The 24,606-nt window shown below is 45.1% G+C and overlaps 7 non-coding genes across 7 annotated transcripts; all 7 read left to right on the top strand.

Annotated features, from left to right (window-relative positions):
• The first annotated feature begins 519 nt into the window (after window positions 1–519).
• On the top strand, window positions 520–601 carry TRNAL-AAG (transfer RNA leucine (anticodon AAG)). Its single transcript has one exon. It is a non-coding gene; the product is annotated as a tRNA-Leu (tRNA).
• Window positions 602–2,605: 2,004 nt separating this feature from the next.
• On the top strand, window positions 2,606–2,687 carry TRNAL-AAG (transfer RNA leucine (anticodon AAG)). The gene has a single exon. It is a non-coding gene; the product is annotated as a tRNA-Leu (tRNA).
• Window positions 2,688–4,066: 1,379 nt separating this feature from the next.
• Window positions 4,067–4,148, top strand: TRNAL-AAG (transfer RNA leucine (anticodon AAG)). Its single transcript has one exon. It is a non-coding gene; the product is annotated as a tRNA-Leu (tRNA).
• Window positions 4,149–6,981: 2,833 nt separating this feature from the next.
• Window positions 6,982–7,063, top strand: TRNAL-AAG (transfer RNA leucine (anticodon AAG)). Its single transcript has one exon. It is a non-coding gene; the product is annotated as a tRNA-Leu (tRNA).
• Window positions 7,064–8,444: 1,381 nt separating this feature from the next.
• On the top strand, window positions 8,445–8,526 carry TRNAL-AAG (transfer RNA leucine (anticodon AAG)). Its single transcript has one exon. It is a non-coding gene; the product is annotated as a tRNA-Leu (tRNA).
• Window positions 8,527–9,907: 1,381 nt separating this feature from the next.
• TRNAL-AAG (transfer RNA leucine (anticodon AAG)) lies at window positions 9,908–9,989 on the top strand. The gene has a single exon. It is a non-coding gene; the product is annotated as a tRNA-Leu (tRNA).
• Window positions 9,990–12,827: 2,838 nt separating this feature from the next.
• Window positions 12,828–12,909, top strand: TRNAL-AAG (transfer RNA leucine (anticodon AAG)). Its single transcript has one exon. It is a non-coding gene; the product is annotated as a tRNA-Leu (tRNA).
• Window positions 12,910–24,606: the final 11,697 nt, after the last annotated feature.

Genomic DNA, 24,606 nt, shown 5'->3' with positions numbered 1-24,606 from the left:
AGTCTAACTGCTAGCTCATATCCCTGCTGCCTTTTTAGGATTATCAATACAGGATGAGTAGAGTGATTAGCAAACATAAACAGAGCCATGCTGCTTCTGCTGCTTTCCAGTAAGTCACCCTAGTGATGGATTCATAGCTACACTGCTCTGCACTGCTGTATAATGTCTTCCTTGCTGCTGCTTCTGATTATCTGTTACGTACAGGCAGGGGTGTAGGAATCCTTCATGTTTGAGGGTCCTGTATATGGGAGATCATAGCAAGTAATCTATACCACCTAATTCAGTGATATCTAAAAATTAGCGGATGAGCCAACAGAGGAAAGATTAGTTAAATATCTGGATACAAGTAATATGTTTTGTAAAATGGTGCCCCAGAGTCAATGTACAAACAAATCCCTGATAACTGCGTTGCTCATGCATAATAACATTTGTATTTTTGTCTAATTAGTTATACAATGTTTTCCGCAACTTATATCATTAGCAAATTTCTGATTTAAATAAGATTAAACATCCGTCTGAGGTAGCGTGGCCGAGCGGTCTAAAGCTCTGGATTAAGGCTCCAGTCTCTCTGGAGGCATGGGTTCAAATCCCACCGCTGCCATTATTTATTTGGATCTAATTTTTACCAAAAATTAGGAAACAGTTGAGGAAGTATAGGGGGTTGAGAATTTAGGAGGCAGCGTTAATTTTATCCTATACTTTTGAACTACAAAAGGTGGAAAACCTGCGAAAACTGAGATTTTAAGATTGCACTGTAGAAAGACAGTTTTTAATGGACTGAGTAAAAAGGAAGGAAAAGTAGGATGTACTAAAGGAAAGAAATGTCCAGGAAGGATGGGAGATTTTGCTAAATTAAATTCTCTCTGCACAATCAGTAACAATCCCAAAAAGAAGGAAGAATGGAAAGCATTGATGGAGACCAGGATGGCTGAATACTGAACTTAAAAGCTTGCTAAAAAGGAACAAAGAAATGAATATCAAATGAAAAGAAGGGTTCATATCTAAAGAAGGATATAATGCTGTCTGCAGAGAAAGGTGGGCTAGCGTTAGAAGAGCTAAAGCCAGTAATGAAGTGAGGCTTGCAAGAGAGACCAAAATCAATAAGAAAGGATTTTGGAAGTAAGTCAAAAGTTAAAGAAAAGCCAAAGATGCTATAGGATTTTTAAAGGATGAAAAGGGTAAAGTGGTCAATAATGATGTTGAGGAGACTGAACTTTTAAATTCCTGTTTTGCTTCTGTGTTCTCTAAGAAAGCAAATGTAACATCAAGTGATCTTCACTGTGCTGTAGAAGAAAAGGAACATGTGAGCAAGTCATACATAAGAATACGGCATATGAATAGTCATGTTGGCTTTAGGCATCAGAATTAATTACATAATTTACCATCTATGTTACATCGATGTCAGTTCAATCAATGATCAACGATTCTCAAAATTTGCCAAAATCAATCTTGGTCAAATGAAGTCTAACTGCTAGCTCATATCCCTGCTGACTTTTTAGGATTATCAATACAGGATGAGCAGAGTGATTAGCAAACATAAACAGAGCCATGCTGCTTCTGCTGCTTTCCAGTAAGTCACCCTAGTGATGGATTCATAGCTACTCTGCTCTGCACTGCTGTATAATGTCTTCCTTGCTGCTGCTTCTGATTATCTGTTACGTACAGGCAGGGGTGTAGGAATCCTTCATGATTGAGTGTCCTGTATGTGGGAGATCATAGCAAGTAATCTTTACCACCTAATTCAGTGATATCTAAAAATTAGCGGTTGAGCCAACAGAGGAAAGATTAGTTAAATATCTGGATACAAGTCATATGTTTTGCAAAATGGTGCCCCAGAGTCAATGTACAAACAAATCCCTGATAATTACGTTGCTCATGCAAAATAACATTTGTATTTTTGTCACTGTGCTGTAGAAGAAAAGGAACATGTGAAAAAGTCATACGTATGAATACTGCATATGAGTGGTCATGTGAGCTTTAGGCATCAGAATTAATTACATAATTTACCATCTATGTTACATCCATGTCAGTTCAATCAATGATCAACCATTCTCAAAATTTGTCAAAATCAATCTTGGTCAAATGAAGTCTAACTGCTAGCTCATATCCCTGCTGCCTTTTTAGGATTATCAATACAGGATGAGCAGAGTGATTAGCAAACATACACAGAGCCATGCGGCTTCTGCTGCTTTCCAGTAAGTCACCCTAGTGATGGATTCATAGCTACACTGCTCTGCACTGCTGTATAATGTCTTCCTTGCTGCTGCTTCTGATTATCTGTTACGTACAGGCAGGGGTGAAGGAATCCTTCATGTTTGAGTGTCCTGTATGTGGGAGATCATAGCAAGTAATCTATACCACCTAATTCAGTGATATCTAAAAATTAGCGGATGAGCCAACAGAGGAAAGATTAGTTAAATATCTGGATACAAGTCATATGTTTTGTAAAATGGTGCCCCAGAGTCAATGTACAAACAAATCCCTAATAACTGCATTGCTCATGCATAATAACATTTGTATTTTTGTCTAATTAGTTATACAATGTTTCCCGCAACTTATATCATTAGCAAATTTCTGATTTAAATAAGTTTGAACATCAATATGAGGTAGAGTGGACGAGCGGTCTAAGGCGCTGGATTAAGGCTCCAGTCTCTCTGGAGGCGTGGGTTCAAATCCCACCCCTGCCATTATTTATTTGGATCTAATTTTTACCAAAAATTAGGAAACAGTTGAGGAAGTAAAGGGGATTGAGAATTTAGGATACAGCGGTAATTCTATCCTATACTTTTGAACTACAAAAGGTGGAAAACCTGCGAAAACTGAGATTTTAAGATTGGACTGTAGAAAGGCAGTTTTTAATGGACTCAGTAAAATGGAAGGAAAGGTAGAATGTTCTAAAGGAAAGAAATGTCCAGGAAGGATGGGAGGTTTTGCTAAATTAAATTCTCACTGCACAATCAGTAACAATCCAAAAAAGAAGGAAGAATGTAAAGCATTGATGGAGACCAGTATGGCTGAATACTGAACTTAAAAGCTGGCTAAAAAGGAACAAAGAAATGAATATCAAATGAAAAGAAGGGTTCATATCTAAAGAAGAATATAATGCTGTCTGCAGGGAAAGGTGGGCTAGCGTTAGAAGAGCTAAAGCCAGTAATGAAGTGAGGCTTGCAAGAGAGACCAAAAGCAATAAGAAAGGATTTTGGAAGTAAGTCAAAAGTTAAAGAAAAGCCAAAGATGCTATAGGATTTTTAAAGGATGAAAAGGGTAAAGTGGTCAATAATCATGTTGAGAAGACTGAACTTTTAAATTCCTGTTTTGCTTCTGTGTTCTCTAAGAAAGCAAATGTAACATCAAGAGATCTTCATTGTGCTGTAGAAGAAAAGGAACATGTGAGCAAGTCATACATAAGAATACGGCATATGAATAGTCATGTTGGCTTTAGGCATCGGAATTAATTACATAATTTACCATCTATGTTACATCGATGTCAGTTCAATCAATGATCAACGATTCTCAAAATTTGCCAAAATCAGTCTTGGTCAAATGAAGTCTAACTGCTAGGTCATATCCCTGCTGCCTTTTTAGGATTATCAATACAGGATGAGCAGAGTGATTAGCAAACATAAACAGAGCCATGCTGCTTCTGCTGCTTTCCAGTAAGTCACCCTAGTGATAGATTCATAGCTACGCTGCTCTGCACTGCTGTATAATGTCTTCCTTGCTGCTGCTTCTGATTATCTGTTACGTACAGGCAGGGGTGAAGGAATCCTTCATGTTTGAGTGTCCTGTATGTGGGAGATCATAGCAAGTAATCTATACCACCTAATTCAGTGATATCTAAAAATTAGCGGATGAGCCAACAGAGGAAAGATTAGTTAAATATCTGGATACAAGTCATATGTTTTGCAAAATAATGCTCCAGAGTCAATGTACAAACAAATCCCTGATAACTGCGTTGCTCATGCATAATAACATTTGTATTTTTGTCTAATTAGTTATACAATGTTTTCCGCAACTTATATCATTAGCAAATTTCTGATTTAAATAAGATTAAGCATCTGTCTGAGGTAGCGTGGCTGAGCGGTCTGAAGCGCTGGATTAAGGCTCCAGTCTCTCTGGAGGCATGGGTTCAAATCCCACTGCTGCCATTATTTATTTGGATCTAATTTTTACCAAAAATTAGGAAACAGTTGAGGAAGTATAGGGGGTTGAGAATTTAGGAGGCAGCGTTTATTTTATCCTATACTTTTGAACTACAAAAGGTGGAAAACCTGCGAAAACTGAGATTTTAAGATTGCACTGTAGAAAGGCAGTTTTTAATGGACTGAGTAAAAAGGAAGGAAAAGAAGGATGTACTAAAGGAAAGAAATGTCCAGGAAGGATGCGAGATTTTGCTAAATTAAATTCTCACTGCACAATCAGTAACAATCCCAAAAAGAAGGAAGAATGGAAAGCATTGATGGAGACCAGGATGGCTGAATACTGAACTTAAAAGCTTGATAAAAAGGAACAAAGAAATGAATATCAAATGAGAAGAAGGGTTCATATCTAAAGAAGAACATAATGCTGTCTGCAGGGAAAGGTGGGCTAGCGTTAGAAGAGCTAAAACCAGTAATGAAGTGAGGCTTGCAAGAGAGACCAAAAGAAATAAGAAAGGATTTTGGAAGTAAGTCAAAAGTTAAAGAAAAGCCAAAGATGCTCTAGGATTTTTAAAGGATTAAAAGGGTAAAGTGGTCAATAATGATGTTGAGAAGACTGAACTTTTAAATTCCTGTTTTGCTTCTGTGTTCTCTAAGAAAGCAAATGTAAAATCAAGTGATCTTCACTGTGCTGTAGAAGAAAGGAACCTGTGAGCAAGTCATACATAAGAATACGGCATATGAATAGTCATGTTGGCTTTAGGCATCAGAATTAATTACATAATTTACCATCTATGTTACATCGATGTCAGTTCAATCAATGATCAACGATTCTCAAAATTTGCCAAAATCAATCTTGGTCAAATGAAGTCTAACTGCTAGCTCATATCCCTGCTGCCTTTTTAGGATTATCAATACAGCATGAGCAGAGTGATTAGCAAACATAAACAGAGCCATGCTGCTTCTGCTGCTTTCCAGTAAGTCACCCTAGTGATGAATTCATAGCTACACTGCTCTGCACTGCTGTATAATGTCTTCCTTGCTGCTTCTGATTATCTGTTACGTACAGGCAGGGGTGTAGGAATCCTTCATGCTTGAGGGTCCTGTATATGGGAGATCATAGCAAGTAATCTATACCACCTAATTCAGTGATATCTAAAAATTAGTGGATGAGCCAACAGAGGAAAGATAAGTTAAATATCTGGATACAAGTCATATGTTTTGTAAAATGGTGCACCAGAGTCAATGTACAAACAAATCCCTGATAACTGCATTGCTCATGCATAATAACATTTGTATTTTTGTCTAATTAGTTATACAATGTTTCCCGCAACTTATATCATTAGCAAATTTCTGATTTAAATAAGTTTGAACATCTATATGAGGTAGAGGGGCCGAGCGGTCTAAGGCACTGGATTAAGGCTCCAGTCTCTCTGGAGGCGTGGGTTCAAATCCCACCGCTGCTATTATTTATTTGGATCTAATTTTTACCAAAAATTAGGAAACAGTTGAGGAAGTAAAGGGGATTGAGAATTTAGGATACAGCGGTAATTCTATCCTATACTTTTGAACTACAAAAGGTGGAAAACCTGCGAAAACTGAGATTTTAAGATTGGACTGTAGAAAGGCAGTTTTTAATGGACTTAGTAAAATGGAAGGAAAGGTAGAATTTTCTAAAGGAAAGAAATGTCCAGGAAGGATGGGAGGTTTTGCTAAATTAAATTCTCACTGCACAATTAGTAACAATCCCGAAAAGAAGGAAGAATGGAAAGCATTTATGGAGACAAGGATGGCTGAATACTGAACTTAAAAGCTTGCTAAAAAGGAAAAAATAAATGAATATCAAGTGAAAAGAAGGGTTCATATCTAAAGAAGAATATAATGCTGTCTGCAGGGAAAGCTGGGCTAGCGTTAGAACAGCTAAAGCCAGTAATGAATTGAGGCTTGCAAGAGAGACCAAAAGCAATAAGATAGGATTTTGGAAGTAAGTCAAAAGTTAAAGAAAAGCCAAAGATGCTATAGGATTTTTAAAGGATGAAAAGGGTAAAGTGGTCAATAATGATGTTGAGAAGACTGAACTTTTAAATTCCTGTTTTGCTTCTGTGTTCTCTAAGAAAGCAAATGTAACATCAAGTGATCTTCACTGTGCTGTAGAAGAAAAGGAACATGTGAGCAAGTCATACATATGAATACGGCATATGAATAGTCATGTTGGCTTTAGGCATCGGAATTAACTACATAATTTACCATCTATGTTACATCCATGTCAGTTCAATCAAGGATCAACCATTCTCAAAATTTGCCAAAATCAATCTTGGTCAAAAGAAGTCTAACTGCTAGCTCATATCCCTGCTGCCTTTTTAGAATTATCAATACAGGATGAGTAGAGTGATTAGCAAACATAAACAGAGCCATGCTGCTTCTGCTGCTTTCCAGTAAGTCACCCTAGTGATGAATTCAAAGCTACACTGCTCTGCACTGCTGTATAATGTCTTCCTTGCTGCTTCTGATTATCTGTTACGTACAGGCAGGGGTGTAGGAATCCTTCATGTTTGAGGGTCCTGTATATGGGAGATCATAGCAAGTAATCTATACCACCTAATTCAGTGATATCTAAAAATTTGTTTATGAGCCAACAGAGGAGAGACTAGATAAATATCTGGATACAAGTCATATGTTTTGTAATATGGTGCCCCAGAGTCAATGTACAAACAAATCCCTGATAACTGCGTTGCTCATGCATAATAACATTTGTATTTTTGTCTAATTAGTTATACAATGTTTCCCGCAACTTATATCATAAGCAAATTTCTGATTTAAATAAGTTTGAACATCCGTATGAGGTAGCGTGGCCGAGCGGTCTAAGGCGCTTGATTAAGGCTCCAGTCTCTCTGGAGGCGTGGGTTCAAATCCCACCGCTGCCATCATTTATTTGGATCTAATTTTTACCAAAAATTAGGAAACAGTTGAGGAAGTAAAGGGGATAGAGATTTTAGGAGGCAGCGGTAATTCTATTCTATACTTTTGAACTACAAAAGGAGGAAAACCTGCGAAAACTGAGATTTTAAGATTGGACTGTAGAAAGGCAGTTTTTAATGGACTCAGTAAAAAGGAAGGAAAAGTAGGATGTTCTAAAGGAAAGAAATGTCCAGGAAGGATGGGAGATTTTGCTAAATTAAATTCTCACTGCACAATCAGTAACAATCCCAAAAAGAAGGAAGAATGGAAAGCATTTATGGAGACCAGGATGGCTGAATACTGAACTTAAAAGCTTGCTAAAAAGGAACAAAGAAATGAATATCAAATGAAAAGAAGGGTTCATATCTAAAGAAGAATATAATGCTGTCTGCAGGGAAAGGTGGGCTAGCGTTAGAAGAGCTAAAGCCAGTAATGAAGTGAGGCTTGCAAGAGAGACCAAAAGCAATAAGAAAGGATTTTGGAAGTAAGTCAAAAGTTAAAGAAAAGCCAAAGATGCTATAGGATTTTTAAAAGATGAAAAGGGTAATGTGGTCAATAATGATGTTGAGAAGACTGAACTTTTAAATTCCTATTTGGCTTCTCTGTTCTCTAAGAAAGCAAATGTAACATCAAGTGATCTTCACTGTGCTGTAGAAGAAAAGGAACATGTGAAAAAGTCATACGTATGAATACTGCATATGAGTGGTCATGTTAGCTTTAGGCATCAGAATTAATTACATAATTTACCATCTATGTTACATCCATGTCAGTTCAATCAATGATCAACCATTCTCAAAATTTGCCAAAAATCAATCTTGGTCAAAAGAAGTCTAACTGCTAGCTCATATCCCTGCAGCCTTTTTTAGGGTTATCAATACAGGATGAGCAGAGTGATTAGCAAACATACACAGAGCCATGCTGCTTCTGCTGCTTTCCAGTAAGTCACCCTAGTGATGAACTCATAGCTACATTGCTTTGCACTGCTGTATAATGTCTTCCTTGCTGCTGCTTCTGATTATCTGTTACGTACAGGCAGGGGTGTAGGAATCCTTCATGTTTGAGTGTCCTATATATGGGAGATCATAGCAAGTAATCTATACCACCTAATAAAGTGATATCTAAAAATTAGCGGATGAGCCAACAGAGGAAAGATTACTTAAATATCTGGATACAAGTCATATGTTTTGTAAAATGGTGACCCAGAGGCAATGTACAAACAAATCCCTGATAACTACGTTTCTCATGCATAATAACATTTGTATTTTTGTCTAATTAGTTATACAATGTTTTCCACAACTTATATCATTAGCAAATTTCTGATTTAAATAAGTTTGAACTTCTGTATGAGGTAGCGTGGCCGAGTGGTCTAAGGCGCTGGATTAAGGCTCCAGTCTCTTTGGAGGCGTGGGTTCAAATCCCACCGCTGCCATTATTTATTTGGATCTAATTTTTACCAAAAATTAGGAAACAATTGAGGAATTAAAGGGGATTGAGAATTTAGGAGACAGCGGTAATTCTATCCTATACTTTTGAACTACAAAAGGTGGAAAACCTGCGAAAACTGAGATTTTAAGATTGGACTGTAGAAAGGCAGTTTTTAATGGACTCAGTAAAAAGGAAGGAAAGGTAGAATGTTCTAAAGGAAAGAAATGTCCAGGAAGGATGGGAGATTTTGCTAAATTAAATTCTCACTGCACAATCAGTAACAATCCCAAAAAGAAGGAAGAATGGAAAGCATTTATGGAGACCAGGATGGCTGAATACTGAACTTAAAAGCTTGCTAAAAAGGAACAAAGAAATGAATATCAAATGAAAAGAAGGGTTCATATCTAAAGAAGAATATAATGCTGTCTGCAGGGAAAGGTGGGCTAGCGTTAGAAGAGCTAAAGCCAGTAATGAAGTGAGGCTTGCAAGAGAGACCAAAAGCAATAAGAAAGGATTTTGGAAGTAAGTCAAAAGTTAAAGAAAAGCCAAAGATGCTATAGGATTTTTAAAAGATGAAAAGGGTAATGTGGTCAATAATGATGTTGAGAAGACTGAACTTTTAAATTCCTATTTGGCTTCTCTGTTCTCTAAGAAAGCAAATGTAACATCAAGTGATCTTCACTGTGCTGTAGAAGAAAAGGAACATGTGAAAAAGTCATACGTATGAATACTGCATATGAGTGGTCATGTTAGCTTTAGGCATCAGAATTAATTACATAATTTACCATCTATGTTACATCCATGTCAGTTCAATCAATGATCAACCATTCTCAAAATTTGCCAAAAATCAATCTTGGTCAAAAGAAGTCTAACTGCTAGCTCATATCCCTGCAGCCTTTTTTAGGGTTATCAATACAGGATGAGCAGAGTGATTAGCAAACATACACAGAGCCATGCTGCTTCTGCTGCTTTCCAGTAAGTCACCCTAGTGATGAACTCATAGCTACATTGCTTTGCACTGCTGTATAATGTCTTCCTTGCTGCTGCTTCTGATTATCTGTTACGTACAGGCAGGGGTGTAGGAATCCTTCATGTTTGAGTGTCCTATATATGGGAGATCATAGCAAGTAATCTATACCACCTAATAAAGTGATATCTAAAAATTAGCGGATGAGCTAACAGAGGAAAGATTACTTAAATATCTGGATACAAGTCATATGTTTTGTAAAATGGTGACCCAGAGGCAATGTACAAACAAATCCCTGATAACTACGTTTCTCATGCATAATAACATTTGTATTTTTGTCTAATTAGTTATACAATGTTTTCCACAACTTATATCATTAGCAAATTTCTGATTTAAATAAGTTTGAACTTCTGTATGAGGTAGCGTGGCCGAGTGGTCTAAGGCGCTGGATTAAGGCTCCAGTCTCTCTGGAGGCGTGGGTTCAAATCCCACCGCTGCCATTATTTATTTGGATCTAATTTTTACCAAAAATTAGGAAACAATTGAGGAATTAAAGGGGATTGAGAATTTAGGAGACAGCGGTAATTCTATCCTATACTTTTGAACTACAAAAGGTGGAAAACCTGCGAAAACTGAGATTTTAAGATTGGACTGTAGAAAGGCAGTTTTTAATGGACTCAGTAAAAAGGAAGGAAAGGTAGAATGTTCTAAAGGAAAGAAATGTCCAGGAAGGATGGGAGATTTAGTTAAATTAAATTCTCACTGCACAATCAGTAACAATCCCGAAAAGAAGGAAGAATGGAAAGCATTTATGGAGACCAGGATGGCTGAATACTGAACTTAAAAGCTTGCTAAAAAGGAACAAAGAAATGAATATCAAGTGAAAAAAGGGTTCATATCTAAAGAAGAATATAATGCTGTCTGCAAGGAAAGCTGGGCTAGCGTTAGAACAGCTAAAGCCAGTAATGAATTGAGGCTTGCAAGAGAGACCAAAAGCAATAAGATAGGATTTTGGAAGTAAGTCAAAAGTTAAAGAAAAGCCAAAGATGCTATAGGATTTTTAAAGGATGAAAAGGGTAAAGTGGTCAATAATGATGTTGAGAAGACTGAACTTTTAAATTCCTGTTTTGCTTCTGTGTTCTCTAAGAAAGCAAATGTAACATCAAGTGATCTTCACTGTGCTGTAGAAGAAAAGGAACATGTGAGCAAGTCATACATATGAATACGTCATATGAATAGTCATGTTGGCTTTAGGCATCGGAATTAACTACATAATTTACCATCTATGTTACATCCATGTCAGTTCAATCAAGGATCAACCATTCTCAAAATTTGCCAAAATGAATCTTGGTCAAAAGAAGTCTAACTGCTAGCTCATATCCCTGCTGCCTTTTTAGGATTATCAATACAGGATGAGTAGAGTGATTAGCAAACATAAACAGAGCCATGCTGCTTCTGCTGCTTTCCAGTAAGTCACCCTAGTGATGAACTCATAGCTACATTGCTCTGCACTGCTGTATAATGTCTTCCTTGCTGCTCCTTCTGATTATCTGTTACGTACAGGCAGGGGTGTAGGAATCCTTCATGTTTGAGGGTCCTGTATATGGGAGATCATAGCAAGTAATCTATACCACCTAATTCAGTGATATCTAAAAATTAGCGGATGAGCCAACAGAGGAAAGATTAGTTAAATATCTGGATACAAGTCATATGTTTTGTAAAATGGTGCCCCAGAGTCAATGTACAAACAAATCCCTGATAACTGCGTTGCTCATGCATAATAACATTTGTATTTTTGTCTAATTAGTTATACAATGTTTTCCCCCACTTATATCATTAGCAAATTTCTGATTTAAATAAGTTTGAACATCCTTATGAGGTATCGTGGCCGAGCAGTCTAAGACGCTGGATTAAGGTTCCAGTCTCTCTGGATGTGTTGGTTCAAATCCCCCTGCTGCCATTATTTATTTGGATCTAATTTTTACCAAAAATTAGCAAACAGTTGAGGAAGTATAGGGGGTTGAGAATTTAGGAGGCAGCGGTAATTTTATCCTATACTTTTGAACTACAAAAGGTGGAAAACGTGCGAAAACTGAGATTTTAAGATTGGACTGTAGAAAGGCAGTTTTTAATGGACTCAGTAAAAAGGAAGGAAAGGTAGAATGTTCTAAAGGAAAGAAATGTCCAGGAAGGATGGGAGATTTTGCTAAATTAAATTCTCACTGCACAATCAGTAACAATCCCGAAAAGAAGGAAGAATGGAAAGCATTTATGGAGACCAGGATGGCTGAATACTGAACTTAAAAGCTTGCTAAAAAGGAACAAAGAAATAAATATCAAGTGAAAAAAGGGTTCATATCTAAAGAAGAATATAATGCTGTCTGCAGGGAAAGCTGGGCTAGCGTTAGAAGAGCTAAAGCCAGTAATGAATTGAGGCTTGCAAGAGAGACCAAAAGCAATAAGAAAGGATTTTGGAAGTAAGTTAAAAGTTAAAGAAAAGCAAAAGATGCTATAGGATTTTTAAAGGATGAAAAGGGTAAAGTGGTCAACAATGATGTTGAGAAGACTGAACTTTTAAATTCCTGTTATGCTTCTGTTTTCTCTAAGAAAGCATATGTAACATCAAGTGATCTTCACTGTGCTGTAGAAGAAAAGGAACATGTGAGCAAGTCATACATATGAATACGGCATATGAATAGTCATGTTGGCTTTAGGCATCAGAATTAATTACATAATTTACCATCTATGTTACATCGATGTCAGTTCAATGAATGATCAACGATTCTCAAAATTTGCCAAAATCAATCTTGGTCAAATGAAGTCTAACTGCTAGCTCATATCCCTTCTGCCTTTTTAGGATTATCAATACAGGATGAGCAGAGTGATTAGCAAACAAAAACAGAGCCATGCTGCTTCTGCTGCTTTCCAGTAAGTCACCCTAGTGATGGATTCATAGCTACACTGCTCTGCACTGCTGTATAATGTCTTCCTTGCTGCTGCTTCTGATTATCTGTTACGTAAAGGCAGGGGTGTAGGAATCCTTCATGTTTGAGTGTCCTGTATGTGGGAGATCATAGCAAGTAATCTATACCACCTAATTCAGTGATATCTAAAAATTAGCAGTTGAGCCAACAGAGGAAAGATTAGTTAAATATCTGGATACAAGTCATATGTTTTGCAAAATGGTGCCCCAGAGTCAATGTACAAACAAATCCCTGATAATTATGTTGATCATGCATAATAACATTTGTATTTTTGTCTAATTAGTTATACAATGTTTTCCTCAACTTATATCATTAGCAAATTTCTGATTTAAATAAGTTTGAACATCCGTATGAGGTAGCGTGGCCGAGCGGTCTAAGGCGCTGGATTAAGGCTCCAGTCTCTCTGGAGGCGTGGGTTCAAATCCCACCGCTGTTATTATTTATTTGGATCTAATTTTTACCAAAAATTAGGAAACAGTTGAGGAAGTATAGGGCGTTGAGAATGTAGGAGGCAGCGGTAATTTTATCCTATACTTTTGAACTACAAAAGGTGGAAAACCTGCGAAAACTGAGATTTTAAGATTGGACTGTAGAAAGGCAGTTTTTAATGGACTCAGTAAAAAGCAAGGAAAAGTAGGATGTTCTAAAGGAAAGAAATGTCCAGCAAGGATGGGAGATTTTGCTAAATTAAACTCTCACTGCACAATCAGTAACAATCCCAAAAAGAAGGAAGAATGGAAAGCATTTATGGAGACCAGGATGGCTGAATACTGAACTTAAAAGCTTGCTAAAAAGGAACAAAGAAATGAATATCAAATGAAAAGAAGGGTTCATATCTAAAGAAGAATATGATGCTGTCTGCAGGGAAAGGTGGGCTAGCGTTAGAAGAGCTAAAGCCAGTAATGAAGTGAGGCTTGCAAGAGAGACCAAAAGCAATAAGAAAGGATTTTGGAAGTAAGTCAAAAGTTAAAGAAAAGCCAAAGATGCTATAGGATTTTTAAAGGATGAAAAGGGTAAAGTGGTCAATAATGATGTTGAGAAGACTGAACTTTTAAATTCCTGTTTTGCTTCTGTGTTCTCGAAGAAAGCAAATGTAACATCAAGTGATCTTCGCTGTGCTGTAGAAGAAAAGGAACATGTGAGAAAGTCATACGTATGAATACGGCATATGAATAGTCATGTTGGCTTTAGGCATCAGAATTAACTACATAATTTACCATCTATGTTACATCCATGTGTAACGGGTCCGGGAGGCGGAACCTCTGAGCTACTGTAGCGCTGGCGTCCCTGCCCTCTGCTAGGCAGGGACGCTGCTCCCCTCACCGCTCTGCTCCGTCCTCTCCCCGCTCTGCTGTCAGCGCGCGCTCCGTCCCGGCGTCCTCCTCCTGCTCTGCTCTCGGCGCGCGCTCCTTCCCGGCCCCTGTGCTTAGGGCGCGCGCGCTCCCCTCCTCTTAAAGGGGCCGCGCGCGCCGCCCTAAAGAGTCCCCGGCCAATGGCCGGAGGACTTCATCATATAAAAGGCACCTCCTCCAAAATGGAGGTGCCCGAGCAATGTTGTTTGCACCTGTGTCTCACCTGTGCTTCAGCCCTCAGGTCCCGTTGCCAGTTACCTGCCAGTTACCTGCCAGTTTCCTGCCAGTTTCCTGCTAGTTACCTGCCTGATTCCTGCCTGAATACTTGTTACCTGCCTGCCTGCCTGAGGTCCGACGGTCCGCCTTACAACTCCGGTCAGTCTGTCTAAGGACCAACTTGTCCGCTCACCTGGGAGCGCACATCAGCTACCTGCCTGCTTGCCTGAGGTCCGACGGTCTGCCTTACAACTCCGGTCAGTCTGTCTATGGACCAGCTTGCCCGCTCACCTGGGAGCGCTTCTCCGCTACCTGCCTGCTTGCCAGCCCGGAGGCTCCGTTGTCACGTGCTGTGACCACCAGCTATCTCAGAGACTCTTGCCCGCTCACCTGGGAGCGCATCTCCGTTACCTGCCTGCTTGCCAGCCCGGAGGTCCCGTTGTCACTTGCGGTGACCACCAGCTATTCCAGAGACTCTTGCCCGCTCACCTGGGAGCGCTTCTCCGTTACCTACCTGCCTGCCAGCCCGGAGGTTCCGCCGTCACGTGCCGTGACCACCTGCTATTCCAGAGACTCTCGCTTGCTCACCTGGGAGCACACATCTACCATCTGCCTGCTAGCCTACCCGGAGGCTCTGCCATCACAGGTCGTACCTACCCCATACCCAGAGACTGCCCTGATCACTTGCCGTAACTCCCTGTCCGTTCACCCAGAGACTGCCACCCGCTCCCTTACAAGGGCCGCCCCCTTGTATAGTAGCTCAGAGGTTCCGCCTCCCGGACCCGTTACAGTTTGCTCGGGCCATGGAACCCGGTGGCACCCAAGCTCCCTCGCTCTCGGACCTCTGTCTTGAACTGTCCCGTCAGAGGTCCCAACAGGAGACCATCCTGGGTCACCTGCGGAATGTTAATACTCGCCTGAACACTCTGTCTGATCCACCAACAACCTCCGCCAGTACCATGGTATCCTTTTCCGGACCCCGGCTCTCTGCACCTCCTCGCTTCGGAGGCGACTCCGTCCTGGCTCGGGGCTTCATAAATCAGTGCACCCTGCATTTTGAACTATTATCCCACCAGTTTAACTCCGACCGAGCCAAAATTGCCTTTATCATGTCCCATCTCACCGGGGAGGCCCTGGCCTGGCTAAATCCTCTATGGGAGAGAGGAGATCCCCTGGTGTCCGACTTGCCTGCCTTTCTCATGGCTTTCCGGAAAGCCTTCGACGAACCCGGACGGAGGACCTCATCCGCATCTTCTCTGCTTCGCCTCCGTCAGGGAAGTCTCACCGTGGGCCAATATGCCATACGGTTCCGTACCCTTGCCTCGGAGCTGGCCTGGGATAACGAAACCCTGGTATCCGTCTTCTGGGAGGGTCTGTCCGGCCGTATTAAAGATGAACTTGCTGGTCGGGACATTCCTACCACTCTCGATGATCTAATAACCCTTGCCACCCGGATTGACCTACGGTTCCAGGAGCGTGCCAAAGAGGTCACCCGTGAGAGAAGGATTCCACGTCTAGCTCCTGCTTTCCAGGAACCCGTCATTCCTTCCGTTTCTCCACAGGTACACTCTCCTGAGCCTATGCAGGTCGACCAGACCAAGATGGTCAAATCCCGTCAGGATTTCCGCCGTGCCGAGGGGAGCTGCTTCTACTGTGGCAGTAAGGAGCATCTGATCCGTGCCTGCCCGGAGAGGTCGGGAGAACGCCTGTATCTAGGTTAACTCAGAGGGGTCGATCTAGACAAAAATAAATCCTCTCCATCCCTGCTGTTGTCAGTCTCAATCATCTGCGGGGAGAATCGTTATTCCGAACTAGCCCAACTTGACTCTGGAGCAGCCGGAAATCTTATTTCACAGTCCCTGGTGGAGAAATTCCGCATCCCCACCAAACCTCTGGCTGTACCCTTGTCTGTTGTTGCCGTGGATGGGGGCCTCTTACCTCGCCCCATCCAATTCATCACCGAATCCATTACTCTGCAGGTAGGAATGCTGCATTCAGAGAGTATCTCCTTTCACGTTCTGCCTGGTCTCCCTCACGCCCTCTTGCTAGGTCTGCCTTGGCTCCAGAGACATGCACCCGTGCTTGACTGGCAAACCGGAGAAGTCCTTCACTGGGGACAGGCCTGTCATAAAACCTGCCTGGTTCCCGTCCATTCCGTCCGTCCCTCTCCTATCCCAGCTAATCTACCTGGACTTCCGATTCCTTATTGGTCTAGTGCTGATGTCTTTGTTAAGGAGGAGGCAGAGACATCACCACCTCATAGACCATGTGACTGCCCCATCGATCCCGCCAGAGTAATGCAGGTGGCTCCCGTGAGTCTAAATTGTCTCCCTCCTGGTAAGACGTTCGTATCGGTACCTGATCGGGAGAGAATCCTACACTGGGGTCATTCGTCTAAACTAGCTGACCACGCCGGTCGGAAAAAGACCCTCCAGCTTATTACCCGACACTACTGGTGGCCTAACCTGCACAAGGATGTTATGGACTTTGTTTCTGCCTGTGTATCCTGCGCCCGCAACAAAGTTCCGAGACACCTGTCGGCCGGCCGCCTTCTTCCTCTGCCAGTACCTGCTGCCCCCTGGCAGCATTTAGCGATGGACCCTCCTCAATTCCGTCCTGGGGATAAAGTCTGGCTCTCGTCCAAATATGTCCGACTCAAGATCCCTTCCTATAAGTTAGGGTCTCGGTTCATCGGCCCACTGGTGGTCATCGGTCAGATCAACCCGGTAGCCTATAAATTGAAACTCCCGGCCAACTTACGGATCCCTAACTCCTTCCATGTATCTCTCCTCAAACCTGTGGTACTTAACTCTTTTTCTAAGTCTACAGGTACGCCTCCTGCTCTGGTTTCTGCTGAGGACAAGTTTGAGGTAGAGAACATTCTTGCCAGCAAAAGGGTAAGAGGAAAGACCTTTTTTCTGGTAGATTGGAGGGGGTTTGGTCCTGAGGAGAGAACGTGGGAGCCCCGGGAGAACATCCATGCCCCTCTCATCCTAGCTAAATTTCTGTCTGGCCTAAAAAAGGGGGGGCCTAAAGGGGGGGGTACTGTAGCGCTGGCGTCCCTGCCCTCTGCTAGGCAGGGACGCTGCTCCCCTCACCGCTCTGCTCCGTGCCCGGCGTCCTCTCCCCGCTCTGCTGTCAGCGCGCGCTCCGTCCCGGCGTCCTCCTCCTGCTCTGCTCTCGGCGCGCGCTCCTTCCCGGCCCCTGTGCTTAGGGCGCGCGCGCGCGCGCTCCCCTCCTCTTAAAGGGGCCGCGCGCGCCGCCCTAAAGAGTCCCCGGCCAATGGCCGGAGGACTTCATCATATAAAAGGCACCTCCTCCAAAATGGAGGTGCCCGAGCAATGTTGTTTGCACCTGTGTCTCACCTGTGCTTCAGCCCTCAGGTCCCGTTGCCAGTTACCTGCCAGTTACCTGCCAGTTTCCTGCCAGTTTCCTGCTAGTTACCTGCCTGATTCCTGCCTGAATACTTGTTACCTGCCTGCCTGCCTGAGGTCCGACGGTCTGCCTTACAACTCCGGTCAGTCTGTCTAAGGACCAACTTGTCCGCTCACCTGGGAGCGCACATCAGCTACCTGCCTGCTTGCCTGAGGTCCGACGGTCTGCCTTACAACTCCGGTCAGTCTGTCTATGGACCAGCTTGCCCGCTCACCTGGGAGCGCTTCTCCGCTACCTGCCTGCTTGCCAGCCCGGAGGCTCCGTTGTCACGTGCTGTGACCACCAGCTATCTCAGAGACTCTTGCCCGCTCACCTGGGAGCGCATCTCCGTTACCTGCCTGCTTGCCAGCCCGGAGGTCCCGTTGTCACTTGCGGTGACCACCAGCTATTCCAGAGACTCTTGCCCGCTCACCTGGGAGCGCTTCTCCGTTACCTACCTGCCTGCCAGCCCGGAGGTTCCGCCGTCACGTGCCGTGACCACCTGCTATTCCAGAGACTCTCGCTTGCTCACCTGGGAGCACACATCTACCATCTGCCTGCTAGCCTACCCGGAGGCTCTGCCATCACAGGTCGTACCTACCCCTTACCCAGAGACTGCCCTGATCACTTGCCGTAACTCCCTGTCCGTTCACCCAGAGACTGCCACCCGCTCCCTTACAAGGGCCGCCCCCTTGTATAGTAGCTCAGAGGTTCCGCCTCCCGGACCCGTTACAGCTACTATACAAGGGGGCGGCCCTTGTAAGGGAGCGGGTGGCAGTCTCTGGGTGAACGGACAGGGAGTTACGGCAAGTGATCAGGGCAGTCTCTGGGTAAGGGGTAGGTACGACCTGTGATGGCGGAGCCTCCGGGTAGGCTAGCAGGCAGATGGTAGATGTGTGCTCCCAGGTGAGCAAGCGAGAGTCTCTGGAATAGCAGGTGGTCACGGCACGTGACGGCGGAACCTCCGGGCTGGCAGGCAGGTAGGTAACGGAGAAGCGCTCCCAGGTGAGCGGGCAAGTGTCTCTGGAATAGCTGGTGGTCACCGCACGTGACAACGGGACCTCCGGGCTGGCAAGCAGGCAGGTAACGGAGATGCGCTCCCAGGTGAGCGGGCAAGAGTCTCTGAGATAGCTGGTGGTCACAGCACGTGACAACGGAGCCTCCGGGCTGGCAAGCAGGCAGGTAGCGGAGAAGCGCTCCCAGGTGAGCGGGCAAGCTGGTCCATAGACAGACTGACCGGAGTAGTAAGGCAGACCGTCGGACCTCAGGCAAGCAGGCAGATAGCTGATGTGCGCTCCCAGGTGAGCGGACAAGTTGGTCCTTAGACAGACTGACCGGAGTTGTAAGGCAGACCGTCGGACCTCAGGCAGGCAGGCAGGTAACAAGTATTCAGGCAGGAATCAGGCAGGTAACTAGCAGGAAACTGGCAGGAAACTGGCAGGTAACTGGCAGGTAACTGGCAACGGGACCTGAGGGCTGAAGCACAGGTGAGACACAGGTGCAAACAACATTGCTCGGGCACCTCCATTTTGGAGGAGGTGCCTTATATATGATGAAGTCCTCCGGCCATTGGCCGGGGACTCTTTAGGGCGGCGCGCGCGGCCCCTTTAAGAGGAGGGAAGCGCGCGCGCGCCCTAAGCACAGGGGCCGGGAAGGAGCGCGCGCTGAGAGCAGAGCAGGAGGAGGACGCCGGGACGGAGCGCGCGCTGACAGCAGAGCGGTGAGGGGAGCAGCGTCCCTGCCTAGCAGAGGGCAGGGACGCCAGCGCTACAGTACCCCCCCCTTTAGGCCCCCCCTTTTTTAGGCCAGACAGAAATTTAGCTAGGATGAGAGGGGCATGGATATTCTCCCGGAGCTCCCACGTTCTCTCCTCAGGACCAAACCCCCTCCAATCTACCAAGAAAAAGGTCTTTCCTCTTACCCTTTTGGTGGCAAGAATGTTCTCTACCTCAAACTCGTCCTCAGCAGAAACCGGAGCAAGAGGCATACCTGTAGACTTAGAAAAAGAGTTAAGTACCACAGGTTTGAGGAGAGATACATGGAAGGAGTTAGGGATCCGTAAGTTGGCCGGGAGTTTCAATTTATAGGCCACCGGGTTGATCTGACTGATAACCTCCAGTGGGCCGATGAACCGAGGCCCCAACTTATAGGAAGGGATCTTGAGCCGGACATATTTGGACGAGAGCCAGACTTTATCCCCAGGACGGAATTGAGGAGGATCCAGACGTCCTTTGTCAGCGTGCCTTTTCATACGCTCGGATGACAGAAGGAGTGCGGACCGGGTACTCTCCCATATGGAGGAAGACTCGCTCTCGTGATTGTTGTACGAGAATTCGGCCCATGGCAGGAGATCCACCCAGTCAGAATGGTGAGCATTAACGAAGTGCCGGAGGTAACTGGTCAGGTTCTGATTGATCCGCTCCACTTGACCATTAGACTGTGGGTGGTAAGCGGAGGAGAAGTCCAGAGTGACGTCTAGCAATTTACAAGTGGCTCTCCAGAAACGAGAAGTGAACTGTACTCCTCGATCCGACACGATGTGACGGGGCAGGCCATGAAGACGGAAGATGTGGCGGATAAAGATTCTAGCCAGCTCGGGTGCAGACGGAAGACCTGGCAGGGGAATGAAGTGAGCCATCTTGGAAAAGCGGTCAGCGACCACCCAAATGACCGTACAACCGGCAGAGACGGGCAGATCAGTTACGAAGTCCATCGCTATATGCTGCCAGGGGGCAGCAGGTGCTGGCAGAGGAAGAAGGCGGCCGGCCGACAGGTGTCTCGGAACCTTGTTGCGGGCGCAGGACACACAGGCAGAAACAAAGTCCATAACATCCTTGTGCAGGTTAGGCCACCAGTAGTGCCGGGTAATAAGCTGGAGGGTCTTTTTCTGACCGGCGTGGCCAGCTAGTTTAGACGAATGACCCCAGTGTAGGATCCTCTCCCGATCAGGTACCGATACGAACGTCTTACCAGGAGGGAGACAATTTAGACTCACGGGGGCCACCTGCATTACTCTGGCGGGATCGATGGGGCAGTCACATGGTCTATGAAGTGGTAATGTCTCTGCCTCCTCCATATCAAAGACATCAGCACAAGACCAATAAGGAATCGGAAGTCCAGGGAGATTAGCTGGGATAGGAGAGGGACGGACGGAATGGACGGGAACCAGACAGGTTTTATGACAGTCTTGTCCCCAGCGAAGGACCTCTCCGGTTTGCCAGTCAAGCACGGGTGCATGTCTCTGGAGCCAAGGCAGACCTAGCAAGAGGGCGTGAGAGAGTCCAGGCAGAACATGAAGGGAGATACTCTCTGAATGCAGCATACCCACTTGCAGAGTAATGGATTCGGTGATGAATTGGATGGGGCGAGATAAGAGGACCCCATCCACGGCAACAACAGACAAGGGTACAGCCAGAGGTTTGGTGGGGATGCGGTATTTCTCCACCAGGGACAGTGAAATAAGATTTCCGGCTGCTCCAGAGTCAAGTTGGGCTAGTTCGGAATAACGATTCTCCCCGCAGATGATTGAGACAGACAGCAGCAGGGATGGAGAGGATTTATTTTTGTCTAGATCAAGTCCTCTGAGCGAACCTAGACACAGGCGTTCTCCCGACCTCTCCGGGCAGGCACGGATCCGATGCTCCTTACTGCCACAGTAGAAGCAGCTCCCCTCGGCACGGCGAAAGTCCTGACGGGATTTGACCATCTTGGTCTGGTCGACCTGCATAGGCTCAGGAGAGTGTACCTGGGGAGAAACGGAAGGAGTGACGGGTTTCAGAAAAGTAGGAACCAGACGTGGAAGCCCCTTTTCACGGGTGACCTCTTTGGCACGTTCCTGGAACCGTAGGTCAATCCGGGTGGCAAGAGTTATTAGGTCATCGAGAGTGGTAGGAATGTCCCGACCAGCAAGTTCATCTTTAATACGGCCGGACAGACCCTCCCAGAAGACGGATACCAGAGCTTCGTTATCCCAGGCCAGCTCCGAGGCAAGGGTACGGAACCGTATGGCATATTGACCCACGGTGAGGCTTCCCTGACGGAGGCGTAGCAGAGATGATGCGGATGAGGTCCTCCGTCCGGGTTCGTCGAAGGCTTTCCGGAAAGCCGTGAGAAAGGCAGGCAAGTCGGACACCAGGGGGTCTCCTCTCTCCCATAGAGGATTTAGCCAGGCCAGAGCCTCCCCGGTGAGATGGGACATGATGAATGCAATTTTGGCTCGGTCGGAGTTAAACTGGTGGGACAATAGTTCAAAATGCAGGGTGCACTGATTTATGAAGCCCCGAGCCAGGACGGAGTCGCCTCCGAAGCGAGGAGGTGCAGAGACCCGGGGTCCGGAAAAGGATACCATGGTACTGGCCGTAGTTGCAGGTGGTGTTGTCAGAGTATCCAGGCGAGTATTGACATTCCGCAGGTGACCCAGGATGGACTCCTGTTGGGACCTTTGACGGGACAGTTCATGACACAGGTCCGTGAGCGAGGGAGCTTGGGTGCCACCGGGTTCCATGGCCCGAGCAAACTGTAACGGGTCCGGGAGGCGGAACCTCTGAGCTACTATACAAGGGGGCGGCCCTTGTAAGGGAGCGGGTGGCAGTCTCTGGGTGAACGGACAGAGAGTTACGGCAAGTGATCAGGGCAGTCTCTGGGTAAGGGGTAGGTACGACCTGTGATGGCGGAGCCTCCGGGTAGGCTAGCAGGCAGATGGTAGATGTGTGCTCCCAGGTGAGCAAGCGAGAGTCTCTGGAATAGCAGGTGGTCACGGCACGTGACGGCGGAACCTCCGGGCTGGCAGGCAGGTAGGTAACGGAGAAGCGCTCCCAGGTGAGCGGGCAAGAGTCTCTGGAATAGCTGGTGGTCACCGCACGTGACAACGGGACCTCCGGGCTGGCAAGCAGGCAGGTAACGGAGATGCGCTCCCAGGTGAGCGGGCAAGAGTCTCTGAGATAGCTGGTGGTCACAGCACGTGACAACGGAGCCTCCGGGCTGGCAAGCAGGCAGGTAGCGGAGAAGCGCTCCCAGGTGAGCGGGCAAGCTGGTCCATAGACAGACTGACCGGAGTAGTAAGGCAGACCGTCGGACCTCAGGCAAGCAGGCAGATAGCTGATGTGCGCTCCCAGGTGAGCGGACAAGTTGGTCCTTAGACAGACTGACCGGAGTTGTAAGGCAGACCGTCGGACCTCAGGCAGGCAGGCAGGTAACAAGTATTCAGGCAGGAATCAGGCAGGTAACTAGCAGGAAACTGGCAGGAAACTGGCAGGTAACTGGCAGGTAACTGGCAACGGGACCTGAGGGCTGAAGCACAGGTGAGACACAGGTGCAAACAACATTGCTCGGGCACCTCCATTTTGGAGGAGGTGCCTTATATATGATGAAGTCCTCCGGCCATTGGCCGTGGACTCTTTAGGGCGGCGCGCGCGGCCCCTTTAAGAGGAGGGAAGCGCGCGCCCTAAGCACAGGGGCCGGGAAGGAGCGCGCGCTGAGAGCAGAGCAGGAGGAGGACGCCGGGACGGAGCGCGCGCTGACAGCAGAGCAGGAGGAGGACGCCGGGACGGAGCGCGCGCTGACAGCAGAGCGGGGAGAGGACGCCGGGATGGAGCGCGCGCTGACAGCAGAGCGGTGAGGGGAGCAGCGTCCCTGCCTAGCAGAGGGCAGGGACGCCAGCGCTACACCATGTCAGTTCAATCAATGATCAACCATTCTCAAAATTTGCCAAAATCAATCTTGGTCAAAAGAAGTCTAACTGCTAGCTCATATCCCTGCTGCCTTTTTAGGATTATCAAAACAGGATGAGTAGAGTGATTAGCAAACATAAACAGAGCCATGCTGCTTCTGCTGCTTTCCAGTAAGTCACCCTAGTGAAGGATTCATAGCTACACTGCTCTGCACTGCTGTATAATGTCTTCCTTGCTGCTGCTTCTGATTATCTGTTACGTACAGGCAGGGGTGTAGGAATCCTTCATGTTTGAGGGTCCTGTATATGGGAGATCATAGCAAGTAATCTATACCACCTAATTCAGTGATATCTAAAAATTAGCAGATGAGCCAACAGAAGAAAGATTAGTTAAATATCTGGATACAAGTCATATGTTTTGTAAAATGGTGCCCCAGAGTCAATGTACAAACAAATCCCTAATAATTACGTTGCTGTTGCATAATAACATTTGTTTTTTGTATTATTGGATATAAAATATTTTCTGCCACTTACATCAAAAGCAAACTTTTGATATAAATAACCTTAAACATATGTAAGAGGTAGCGTGGCCGAGCGGTCCAAGGCGCTGGATTTAGGCTCCAGTCTCTCTGGAGGCGGAGGTTCAAATCCCACCACTGCCATTATTTATTTCGATCTAATTTTTACCAAAAATTAGGAAACGGTTGAGGAAGTAAAGGGGATTGAGAACTTAGGAGGCAGCGATCATGCTATCCTATAATTTTGAACTACAAAAGGAGGAAAACCTGCGAAAACTGAGATTTTAAGATTGGACTGTAGAAAGGCAGTTTTTAATGGACTCAGTAAAAAGGAAGGAAAGGTAGGATGTTCTAAAGGAAAGAAATGTCCAGGAAGGATGGGAGATTTTGCTAAATTTAATTCTCACTGCACAATCAGTAACAATCCCGAAAAGAAGGAAGAATGGAAAGCATTTATTGAGACCAGGATGGCTGAATACTGAACTTAAAAGCTTGCTAAAAAGGAACAAAGAAATGAGTATCACATGGAAAGAAGGGTTCATATCTAAAGAAGAATATAATGCTGTCTGCAGGGAAAGCTGGGCTAGCGTTAGAAGAGTGAAAGCCAGTAATGAATTGAGGCTTGCAAGAGAGACCAAAAGCAATAAGAAAGGATTTTGGAAGTAAGTCAAAAGTTAAAGAAAAGCCAAAGTTGCTATAGGATTTTTAAAAGATGAAAAGGGTAATGTGGTCAATAATGATGTTGAGAAGACTGAACTTTTAAATTCCTATTTGGCTTCTCTGTTCTCTAAGAAAGCAAATGTAACATCAAGTGATCTTCACTGTGCTGTAGAAGAAAAGGAACATGTGAAAAAGTCATACGTATGAATACTGCATATGAGTGGTCATGTTAGCTTTAGGCATCAGAATTAATTACATAATTTACCATCTATGTTACATCCATGTCAGTTCAATCAATGATCAAC

Source organism: Phyllobates terribilis, unplaced genomic scaffold (genome assembly GCF_046119375.1).
Source record: "Phyllobates terribilis strain yellow unplaced genomic scaffold, ASM4611937v1 Scaffold_11__3_contigs__length_659146591, whole genome shotgun sequence".
Taxonomy (NCBI): domain Eukaryota; kingdom Metazoa; phylum Chordata; class Amphibia; order Anura; family Dendrobatidae; genus Phyllobates; species Phyllobates terribilis.
This window is presented reverse-complemented; position numbering and strand designations above follow the sequence as displayed.